We start from the raw sequence: 12307 nt of genomic DNA on the forward strand, positions 1-12307 counted from the left end.
TATTATACTTTGTTACTGGTATCGTTTTTCACAACAAATTGGTGCGGTGAGCGTGGAGAAGATGCCTTCAACAAAGTATGAGATTGAAAAGTCCACCGGAGTGAATGATTTCGGTCTGTGGCGCTTGAAGATGAAAGCTCTACTGGTTCAGCAGGGTTGTTTGGAAGCGTTGAAGGGAGAGGCAGCCATGAATGCAGAATTGACGGCAACGGAGAAGACGAATATGATCGAGAAAGCACACAGCGCAATTTTGTTGAGCCTTGGTGATAAGGTTCTCCGGCGGGTATCAAAGGAGACGACGGCATCAGGGTTATGGGTGAAACTTGAAAGTTTGTATATGACCAAATCGCTGGTAAATCGACTCTACCTGAAGCAAGCTTTGTATTCATTCAAGATGATTGAAGACAAAGTATTGGCTGAGTAGTTGGATATGTTCAACAAGCTGATTCTTGATCTTGAAAATATTGATGTGAAGATCGATGATGAAGATCAAGCGCTGTTACTATTGTGTTCTTTGCCTCGATCACATGCTCACTTCAAAGAAACTCTCTTGTATGGAAGGGAGTCCCTAACGTTTGAAGAAGTTCAATCAGCCTTGTACTCTAAGGACTTGAATGAACGAAAGGAGCATAAACCTTCGACTGTTGGCGAAGGTTTGGCCGTTAAAGGAAAACTCTTACGAAAGGATGGTAAGTTCGACAAGAAGAAAGGCAAAAGCCAGTCGAAGACTTACAGTGGCGAAGCATCTGGCATTCGATGCTACCATTGTAAGAAGGAGGGTCACACAAGAAAGGTGTGCCCTGAACGCTTGAAATATCATGGAGGTAAGGATAATGGCAACGCTGCCATTGTTCAAGATGATTTCGAATCATCTGATGTTCTTGTGGTTTCAAGCAGTGACTCTAAGAAGGAGTGGATTATGGATTCAGGTTGCACTTGGCACATGACTCCAAACAAAGACTTGTTCGAGGAATTATGTGATCAAGATGGTGGATCAGTATTGCTGGGAAACAACAAGGCTTGCAAGATTGCAGGTGTTGGATCTGTGAGATTCAAGCTCCATGATGAGTCAATAAGGTTGTTGACTGAAGTCAGGTATGTTCCTGATTTGAAGAGAAATCTGCTTTCTCTTGGTGAATTCGACAAGAAAGGATATGTTTTCCAAGGAGAGAAAAATATCCTAAGAGTCATGAAGGGTTCGAAGGAAGTCTTGAGAGGCGTGAAGAAACAAGGCTTGTATACCCTTGAGGCTGAAGTTGTAAGTGGTTCGAAAAATGTTGCATCCACGAAACCTTTGTCGAAAACAGAAATCTGGCACATGAGATTGGGCCATGTCAGTGAAAGGGGTCTGGTCGAATTAGGGAAACAAAATCTGCTTGGTGGAGACAAAGTCGAAAAGCTGAAGTTTTGTGAACCCTGTGTACTTGGAAAATCTTGCAGAGTGAAGTTCAACAAAGGCAAACAAAGAACACATGGATCCCTTGATTACATCCATGCTGATCTTTGGGGGCCTGCAAGGTGTCCATCACATTCAGTAGCAAGGTATTTTCTATCCATAGTAGATGATTATTCCAGAAAATTATGGGTATTCATCCAGAAGACTAAGGATGAAACTTTTGAGAATTTCAAAAGTTGGAAGACTCTGGTTGAAAATCAGACTGGCAGAAAGGTCAAGAGGTTGAGAACCGACAATGGCCTTGAATTTTGCAATGAGGCATTCGACAGTTTTTGTGCTGCCTCTGGTATTGCAAGGCATAGAACGACTGCAAGTACTCCACAGCAAAATGGTTTGGCTGAAAGGTTTAATCGAACTATTTTGGAGAGAGTCAGATGCATGTTGACTAGTGCGGGGTTAACAAAGGTGTTCTGGGCTGAGGCTGTTTCGACAGCAACATATCTGATAAACAGATGTCCTTCGACAGCGTTAGATATGAAGACACCTGAAGAAGTTTGGTCGGGACATCCACCAGATCTCGACAAACTGAGAGTATTTGGCTGCGTAGCCTATGCTCACATTAGGCAAGACAAGGTCGAACCTAGAGCTCTGAAATGCATGTTCATGGGATACCCTGAAGGAGTCAAAGCTTATAGGCTATGGTGCCTAGAGCCAGGTCACAGGAGGTGTATCACCAGTCGAGATGTAGTTTTCAATGAAGCTGAAATGGCTTTTAAGAAAACTGATGATGTTGGTCGAAGTACAGAAACATCTGACGAAGAGCTGGAACAGGTAGAGATTCCTGTTGAGGTGGAGCATGTTGATGCTGAATTGCATATCCCAGATGAAGTCGAAGAAGAAGCAGAAGATGCTGAAGTTGAGGAAACTGACGATGACTACCTATTGTCGAGAGATAGGTCGAGAAGAGTCATCAAGCCACCTCAGAGACTTGGATATGCAGATCTTATAGCTTATGCCTTAATCTCTGCAAGTGAGGTTCTAGACGAAGAACCTAGAGACTATAAGGAAGTTATGAGGAGTCGAAATAAGACTGAATGGCTGAAGGCCATGGATGATGAGATAAAATCTCTTCATGATAATCATACCTGGGAACTGATCAAGAAACCTGCTGGGGCAAGGTTAGTCAGCTGTAAATGGATTTTCAAAGTTAAGGAAGGAATTGAAGGAGTGACGTCGAAAAGATACAAGGCAAGGTTAGTTGCAAGGGGTTTCACTCAGAAAGAAGGTGTCGACTTCAATGATGTGTTTTCTCCTATTGTGAAGCATAGGTCCATTCGAATGTTGCTTGCCATGGTGGCACAGTTCGATCTTGAACTGGAACAGATGGATGTGAAGACTGCGTTCTTGTATGGTGATTTAGATGAAACGATCCTGATGAGGCAACCTGAAGGGTATGTCGAAAAGGGGAAGGAAGATTATGTGTGCAAGTTAAAGAGATCTTTGTATGGGCTGAAACAATCTCCTCGACAGTGGAATAGGAGATTCGACAAGTTCATGGCACGCATAAGTTTCATTAGAAGTCAGTTCGACCACTGCGTTTACTTCAGATTTCGATCTGGTAATTCATTTGTTATTTTGTTGCTTTATGTGGATGATATTCTCATAGCAAGCAACAATGTTGAAGATGTGACGAGGGTGAAGGCTGAACTCAATAAGGAGTTCGATATGAAGGACCTGGGAGCTGCTTCCAGGATTCTTGGAATTGACATTCGAAGAGATAGAAAGAAGTTGAAGTTATGCTTATCTCAAAAGGCATATCTACGGAAGATTCTTGAAAAGTTTGGTATGTCGAATTCGAAGCCAGTTGTGACTCCAACAAACCCTCAATTCAAGCTGAGTATTGATCAGTGTCCCAGTACTGATGTCGAAAGAGCCTATATGAATAGCATTCCGTATGCTAATATAGTTGGTTCTTTGATGTATGTTATGGTTTGTACTAGACCCGACATAGCTTACGCAGTCAGTCTTGTAAGCAGGTACATGGCGAATCCTGGAAAGGCTCACTAGCAAGCATTGAAGTGGATTTTAAGGTACATAAATGGGTCTCTGAATAGAGTCCTAATTTATGGTGGAGCCTTGGGTGAAGATAATAAAGTAGTAATAGAAGGATATGTCGACTCTGATTATGCAGGTTGTATGGATTCCAGAAAATCTATTTCTGGATATGTTTTCACTATGTTTGGCACTGCAATTAGTTGGAAAGCAACACTTCAGAAGGTTGTTGCTCTATCAACCACTGAAGCGGAGTATATTGCCCTAACTGAAGCTGTGAAAGAAGCATTGTGGCTTGAAGGTTTTGCGAAGGAGCTGAAACTTCAAGGTCGAGGTATCACTGTTAAATGTGATAGTCAAAGTGCAATACACCTGTCGAAGAATTCAGCCTATCATGAGCGAACTAAGCACATTGATGTGAGGCTGCATTTCGTCAGAGGAGTAATCGAGCGTGGAGAAGTCCAAGTGCTGAAGGTTTCGACTGAAGACAATGCTGCTGATATGATCACCAAGACATTGCCGAGTTGCAAGTTTTTCCACTGTATGCAGTTGATAAAGCTGCATGAAGAAAGCTAGTCTGTTCCTTGACGTTGTAGAGTTAGGTCCAAGGTGGAGATTTGTGAGATATTGGATCGAACTCTAGTATTGTTGAAGGGTAGCTTCTTGGTTCGACAGTTCGACAGAGTTAAGCATGAAGTCGAAGGATTGTTCACATGCTGGTGTCGAAGTGTGCATGCTGTAGTCGAAGATGGGTCTAGCATGCAGATGTCGAAGATGCTAGGGTTGTTAGCATGTTAAATTAGGTTTTAGTGTTTAAACCCTAATTTGTTAAGTTAGCTTGTTTATTAAGTTGGCTTGTGTAATGGGCCTTGCTGAAAAAGCCCATTAGTTAGTATGTTAGGTTTTATTATAAATAGCATACTAGTCTCTCATCATTGCTAAGCTGCAAATCCTAATTTAGGGTGAGAGAGGTTATTTGTTATTCTTGTAAACTTGTAATCTTGTTCTAAGAGAAAGTGAAAGAATAGCAGTTATAACCAATTATTGTGTTCCTCTTCTTCCGTGTCTTTATTCTCTTCCCTAATTCCCTATTATACTTTGTTATTGGTATCGTTTTTCACAACAGTAAAGGATATCATGATGATAGTATATTAAGGTATCAACTAGATAAATGAATTTTGTAGCGTTTGACAAGACAATCCAAATTAAATCTCTATGAGAGAAAAAATGACCATCAAAGAGAACAACTCATCAGATAAGTCATTCTTGTTCCTTTGGTTCAAGGTACTGTTGTTAGGGGAAGTTGAGTTTGTTCCTTCAGTTAGAGGAATTAGTACCAATAAAAGTCAAGTTTGTTCTATCCGATAGAAAAAATTGTGTCAGTTGATGACAGTCGTCATTACGTCATTTTTATAAGAAAATTTAGATGAATTATAAAAAATATTGACAAAAATAAAAGCCAAAGTATGAAGAAAAAGGGGAAAAAATTAAGACGAGGAAGAAAGAAGCACTTAATGAAGTTTGTAAAGAAAATGAAAAAAAAACGTATGATTTTCTACTTGATTTCTCGTGCACGCGATGCATTCCATCGTGCCGCGATAAGGCTTGCATCACGGCGCGATGGTACTTTTTGAGATGACACTCTTTTTTCTATTTAAATGGTTGTTTGGCTACTTTTTAAGGGGTTCCTAATTAGAGAGAAATAGTGACGGCAAGGGTTATTCAAGAGAAAATTTTGGAGTACATGATTGGAGTCATTGAACAATAATTATTCTAAAGATTTTGATGATATTGATGAATACTTCTCCATTTATGGTATTTATTATCTTATCAATGAGTAGTCAAGTTTCTCTTTATTAGGATCTTTTGAGATGAACCTTGTTTTTACTTTGTTGGATCACATGTCTCTTTGAGATTTGTTAAGTACTCTTAATATTAGGGTTAATGAATTTTTTGGTCCCTCTAAATATCTCAACCTTTATTTTTAGTCCCTCTAAAATTTTTCTTCAAAGAATGGTCCTCCTAAAAAATTTTATATATACTGATAGATTTTAAAATATTAATCTGAAAAATATAACATTTTAATAAATTTGACATTTTAATTTAAATACTATATATTATATATTAATGATAAAATACTTATAAGAATGGTTTTAAAAAGTTTAAAATAATTTTTATTAATAATTTCAAAAAAAATATAACGATTGTATTCACCATTCACCATAACAACAATTACGTATCGGTTCTTTTAACCATAACATAGTAATAAATGGTACTCTTAAAAAATAGTTACTAATGGTTTGGTACGGTTCAGAACTAAGAACCGGTATATCGAGCTAATTGTTTTGGTTCAGTTCAATTTTAAACAAATTTAAACAGTTCGGTTCAGTTTTTGTTAACTTTTATTATGATTCAGTTCGATATAGTTTGGTTCTTTTAGGGAACTATATCATAAACAACCCTATGTTATTATGGTTAAGTACGTGTATGTTTCAGCCAATGATAATGCATCTACTGATTTTCTTTTGTGGTTGATTGAATTAATACGTAAACGTGTTATAAATATGTGGGAGTGGATACAACTTTGCATGTGTCCTGCACTTGCCCACAAAAAGAAAGAAAATAAAATTATAAAGGTTCTGTGTGGGTCGTGTGAATTCGGGCCCCAATAGGTCAACATCTTGAGCTAGAGAGTATGGTGTTGTATTTTGGTGGTAAACTTGATGACAATCTCGAAATTGGCCATCTTAATGATGAAATTTATGAGGTTATAGAGCATACTGTCTTTTTCTTTGATACACCTTCAAGGGAGTGAGGACAAATCTAGATTCTGTTTATAATATAATAACAGAAAAATCATTGCTTCACTTTTTAATATAGTGATTATTTTTGTGAATGTGTGATTTCGTGTTTAATTTTGCTGTTAAAATTTGGAAATAATTCTATTAATGGGTGAAAATAAATTTGATTTGAACCGGTTATTTGAGTTAGATCAAAATGATTGATTCTTAAAGGTGATGAGTTAATTAGCAAACTTCCTTCGTTAATGCTAATGATACATGCAAAGATTCTAACACTCAATAGAGTAAGTAAAGAATTGAAAGATACTATTGTTCACAATATTTTGGGTTAGTCAAACGGCTCGATACGACCGGCTCAATTTGGAGGTCTAATCCAATCCCGCGCTCATTTAAGTTGACGAACATATGCTATTTCACGAAACAGTCTTGTATTGGAGCAAGACACCGCTCCAACTCAACCGTTGCAGCCTCGACCTTCGGGTAAGGCAATAAAGGCCTCAACATATGTTGGGTCGGCCCTGAAACGTTGGCCCATCCAACGGCCCACCGCACAAGACGTGACACTCATTGGAGACGGTTATAATCATCTTTCTTACTGTGAGATATTGGATCGAACTCTAGTATGGTCGAAGGGTAGCTTCCTGGTTCGACAGGATTAAGCATGAAGTCGAAGGTTGTTCACATGCTTGTGTCGAAGATGCTAGGGTTGTTAGCATGTTAAATTAGGTTTTAGTGTTTAAACCCTAATTTGTTAAGTTAGCTTGTTTATTAAGTTGACTTGTGTAATGAGCCTCGTGGAAAAAGACCATTAGTTAGTATGTTAGGTTTTATTATAAATAGCATACTAGTCTCTCATCATTGCACACGGCAAATCCTAATTTAGGATTAGAGAGGTTATTTGTTATTCTTGTAAACTTGTAATCTTGTTTTCTAATAGAAAGTAAAAGAATAGCAGTTATAATCAATTATTGTGTTCTTCTTCTTCCTGGTTCTTTATTCATCCCTTGTTTTATACTTTGTTCTTAGCATTAAATTCACAACAAATTGGTGCGGTGAGCATGGAGAAGATGCCTTCAACAAAGTATGAGATTGAAAAGTTCACCAGAGTGAATGATTTCGGTTTGTGGCGCTTGAAGATGAAAGCCCTACTGGTTCAGCAGGGTTGCTTGGAAGCGTTGAAGGGAAAGGCAGCCATGAATGCTGAATTAACGACAGCGGAGAAGACGACTATGATAGAGAAAGTACACATCGCAATTTTGTTGAGCCTTGGTGATAAGGTTCTCTGGCAGGTATCAAAGGAGACGACGGCATGAGGATTATGGGTGAAACTAGAAAGTTTGTACATGACCAAATCGCTGGTAAATCGACTCTACCTGAAGCAAGCTTTGTATTCATTCAAGATGATTGAAGACAAAGTGTTGGTTGAGCAGTAGGATATGTTCAACAAACTGATTTTTGATCTTGAAAATATTGATGTGAAGATCGATGATGAAGATCAAGCGTTGTTACTATTGTGCGCTTTGCCTCAAACACATGCTCACTTCAAAGAAACTCTCCTGTATGGAAGGGAGTCTCTGACCTTTGAAGAAGTTCAATCAGCCCTGTATTCTAAGGACTTGAACGAACGAAAGGAGCATAAACCTTCGACTGTTGGTGAAGGTTTGGCCTTTAAAGGAAAATTCTTGCGAAAGGAGGGTAAGTTCGACAAGAAGAAGGGCAAAAGCCAGTCAAAGTCTTACAGTGGCGAAGCATCTGGCATTCGATGCTATCATTGTAAGAAGGAGGGTCACACAAGAAAGGTGTGCCCTAAACGACTGAAAGATCATGGAGGTAAGGATAATGGCAATGCAGCCATTGTTCAAGATGATTTTGAATCATCTGACATCCTTGTGGTTTCGAGAAGTGATTCTAGGAAGGAGTGGATTATGGATTCAGGTTTCACTTGGCACATGAATCTAAACAAAGACTTGTTCGAGGAATTATGTGATCAAGATGGTGGATCAGTACTGCTGGGAAACAACAAAGCTTGCAAGATTGCAGGTGTTGGATCTGTGAGATTCAAGCTCCATGATGAGTCAATAAGGTTGTTGACTGAAGTCATGTATGTTCCTGATTTGAAGAGAAATATGCTTTCTCTTGGTGAATTCGACGAGAAAGGATATGTTTTCCAAGGAGAGAAAAGTATTCTAAGAGTCATGAAGGGGTTGAAGGAAGTCTTGAGAGGTGTGAAGAAACAAGGCTTGTATATCCTTGAGGCTGAAGTTGTAAGTGGTTCGACAAATGTTGCATCCACGAAACCATTGTCGAAGACAGAAATCTGGCACATGAGATTGGGCCATGTCGGTGAAAGGGGTCTGGTCAAATTAGGGAAACAAAATCTGCTTGGTGGAGACAAAGTCAAAAAGCTGAAGTTTTGTGAACCCTGTGTACTTGGAAAATCTTGCAGAGTGAAGTTCAACAAAGGCAAACAAAGAACACATGGATCCCTTGATTACATCCATGCTGATCTTTGGGGGCCTGCAAGGTGTCCATCGCATTCAAGAGCAAGATATTTTCTATCCATAGTTGATGATTATTCTAGGAAGTTATGGGTATTCATCCAGAAGACTAAGGATGAAACTTTTGAAAATTTCAAAAGTTGGAAGACTCTGGTTGAAAATCAGACTGACAGGAAGGTCAAGAGGTTGAGAACCGATAATGGCCTTGAATTTTGCCATGAGGCGTTCGACGGTTTTTGTGCTTCCTCTGATATTGCAAGGCATAGAACTACTGTAGGTACTCCACAACAAAATGGTTTGGTTGAAAGGTTTAATCAAACTATTTTGGAGAGAGTCAGATGCATGTTGACTAGTGCTGGATTAAAGAAGGTGTTTTGGGCTGAGGCTGTTTCGACAGCAACATATCTAATAAACAGATGTCCTTCGACAATGTTAGATATGAAGACACCTGAAGAAGTCTGGTCGGGACATCCACTAGATCTCGACAAACTGAGAGTATTTGGCTGCATAGTCTATGCTCACATTAGGCAAGACAAGGTCAAACCTAGAGCTCTTAAATGCATGTTCATGGGATACCCTGGAGGAGTCAAAGCTTATAGGCTATGGTGCCTAGAGCCAGGTCACAGGAGGTGTATAACCAGATGATATGTAGTTTTCAATGAAGCTGAGATGGCTTTCAAGAAAACTGGTGATGATGATGGTCGAAGTGCAGAAGAGCTGGAATAGGTAGAGATTCCTATTGAGGTGGAGCAAGTTAATGCTGAATTGCATATTCCAGTCGCAGAAGATGCTGGGGAAGTTGAGGAAACGGTCGATGACTACCTATTATCGAGAGATAGGTCGAGAAGAGTCATCAAGCCACCTTAGAGACTTGGGTATGCAGATCTTATAGCTTATGCCTTAATCTCTGCAAGTGAGGTTCTAGGCGAAGAACCTAGAGACTATGAGGAAGTTATAAGGAGTCGAAATAAGACTAAATGGCTGAAGGCCATGAATGATGAGATGAATTCTCCTCATGATAATCACACTTGGGAACTGATCAAGAAACCTGTTGGGGCAAGGTTAGTCAGCTGTAAATGGATTTTCAAAGTCAAGGAAGGATATGAAGGAGTGACGTTGAAAAGATACAATGCAAGGTTAGTTGCAAGGGGTTTCACTCAAAAAGAAGGTGTCGACATCAATGATGTGTTTTCTCCTGTTGTGAAGCATATGTCCATTCGAATGTTGCTTGTCATGGTGGCACAGTTCGACCTAGAACTGGAACAGATGGATGTGAAGAATGCGTTCTTGTATGGTAATCTAGATGAAACCATCATGCGTTCTATTCTCTCTTTTAACCTTACACTTCTAAATATGCATATTTAATTAATCACTCAAGGGCTACAATTATCGTATCTAGCCCAAAATAAATTGATGGTTTCTCATGGGAATCCCTATCCACTAGCCAGGATCATCCATTTGTTTGACTCATCATCTTCTAATTGGTCAAATTTGATAATTTATGGTTAGATATTAAAAATTTAATATGGGAATAGATTCTAAAAAGATCAATTTTGAAATTTGGATTAAATAAATTACCCTAAATTAGAGAATAAACTGATGGATAATATTGATAATATTTTGATAATCGTATTGGCATTAGTTCCACTTAAATCAGAGTTACAATGAAGAAGAGCAGATTAAAACTATGAAGTTCAACAATGGAGGAAAGCTGTATGAAAATTTCTTTACCCACCTCCCTATGGGGGTCACCCCCAGCGAAAACCTCATTTTACCCCGCTTCGGAAATGCATTTTCGAAAATTTTTTTTTCTAAATTTTTCCAGACTTCGGAAGTGCATTTCCGAAAAAATCCCAGAAATTGGGATTTTGACTAATTCGGAGATGCATATCCGAAACAACAAAAAAATCTAAAAAAATCCCAAAAATTAATTTTAGGATATTAATTAATTCACATATCATAAATTTGATATAATTTATGAGTAATGAATAATAATAATTATATATTTTGATATAATTTATGAGTTATGAATAATAGTTATTATATATTTCTATCCTGATTCATATTTTAAAATTTAAAAAAAAATTTAATTAAAATAATTAAAATAATTTCACTTATAAAATAAGTTATAATTTTTTATTTATATATTTATAATAATTGTTATATATTTATAAAAAAATTAAAAAAAATGAGTGTTTTAATTTATATATTTATATAATAATTATAATAATTATTATATATTTATAAAAATTATTATATATTTATATATTTATATATTTATATAATAATTATAAAAATTAAAAAAATGAGTGTTTTAATTTATAATAATTACTATATATTTATATATTTATATAATAATTATTATATATTTATATATTATATATTTATATATTTCACTTACAAAATTAATAATTATGATTATATATTTATATATTTCTATTCTGATTCATAATTAAAAATGAGTAATAATTTTTTATTTAGTTTAAAAAAATTAAAAAAAGATTTTGTCTTAATTTTATTTAATGAATAAATTTTATATTTAATTTTATATAATTCAAAATTTAGTGATGAAATTACGATGTTTTTGATTTATATAAGTTAGTAAAATAATTTTTAACTTTAAAATTGTTTAAGAAATTTTGATTCACCTTGATTTTATTGATTCACCTTCATTTTATTGATTCACTTTGATTTTATACCTATTAATTGTACTGATTCACCTTGATTTTAATTTTTTAATAATTATTGAATTCTTTCGCAAGTGTATATCCGAAACATTCCAAGACCAATTTGGTCTTGGAATATTTCGGATATGCATCTCCGAAAACACCCCCTCTCCCAAAAATGAGTGTTTTCGGAAATGCATCTCCGAAAACTCAAAAAGGAGTGTTTTCGGAAATACATCTCCGAAAACACCTTTTTTTTCGTGTTTTCGGAAGTGCATTTCCGAAAACACCTTTTTTTTCAATAAAAGTACGTTTTCGAAAATGTATTTCCAAAATAAGGGGTATTTTGATAAATTCGCCAAAGGTGACTAAGAAGATTAGGAGGTGGGTAAAGAAATTCTCAAGCTGTATTTTTAGAAATGTCAGAGAATATGTAAAAATTGAAATGACTATAAAATAATATCTAACTTAAATTTTGAAAACTCATATTGAAATTTGAGATGAATCGAAAAAAGTGTTTTGCTTAGTTGTTTAGCACAAAAGTAAAATTCTTCCCCTTTTATCTTAACTCGGCAGCTGTGTGTGTTTTTTTAGAGTGGCTACAGTACCGCAACATAACTCTTATTACTTATTAGATTTGTTAGTAATTTTGACTTTGTCTTCTAAATGGGCTTATCTCAATTGTGATTGACACATTTACTCTTCCTTCTTTCTTACCTTTCTCTTTACTTAAAAGAAAAATATTTGCATGAGCACAAACATAACAGGTGGTTATACAAACAACCAATCATAATTTTTTATTAATTAAAAAATAAGAAATATTTGTTTCTCTCTCCTACTCAATCACAACCACCCCATGAATCTAATTAAAAAAGAAATTAAATTTTAAATAAA

Source organism: Vicia villosa, unplaced genomic scaffold, assembly GCF_029867415.1.
Source record: "Vicia villosa cultivar HV-30 ecotype Madison, WI unplaced genomic scaffold, Vvil1.0 ctg.000073F_1_1, whole genome shotgun sequence".
In the NCBI taxonomy this organism is placed as follows: domain Eukaryota; kingdom Viridiplantae; phylum Streptophyta; class Magnoliopsida; order Fabales; family Fabaceae; genus Vicia; species Vicia villosa.